Below are 414 nucleotides of genomic sequence, written 5' to 3'. Positions count from 1 at the left end.
TCATTGAAGCTATGATGACTTGATGAGTAAACCAATGTCATGGTCGAACCAAGTCTGATAACTGTGTTTTAAAGATAAGGATAGACATAAAAAGGAAGAAAAATACGACAGAAATAAAGCCATCTGGTGCATATGACATCATTTGGCTGCTTATTTTCTTCTGTTCTTGGCATGACACATGAGAATACATGCAAAAGCATCCAACTCAAATAATTGATGCGTGTGCATTTCTAATATTCTTAAGACAGCAAACGATATTCTATCCATCCTTTCAAATCTTACCAACAATTGTATGAATTAATCTTCACTTTTCCCATAGTTTAATGATTTCATTCCTTCAAATCTTTTCGAACGGCATGTTTAAATACCAAATCAACCAAAACCCATGAAAGCACCTTCACACACATTCTCTCT

This window comes from Olea europaea, chromosome 8 (assembly GCF_002742605.1).
Source record: "Olea europaea var. sylvestris chromosome 8, O_europaea_v1, whole genome shotgun sequence".
NCBI lineage: Eukaryota > Viridiplantae > Streptophyta > Magnoliopsida > Lamiales > Oleaceae > Olea > Olea europaea.
Note: the sequence above shows the minus strand (reverse complement) of the source record.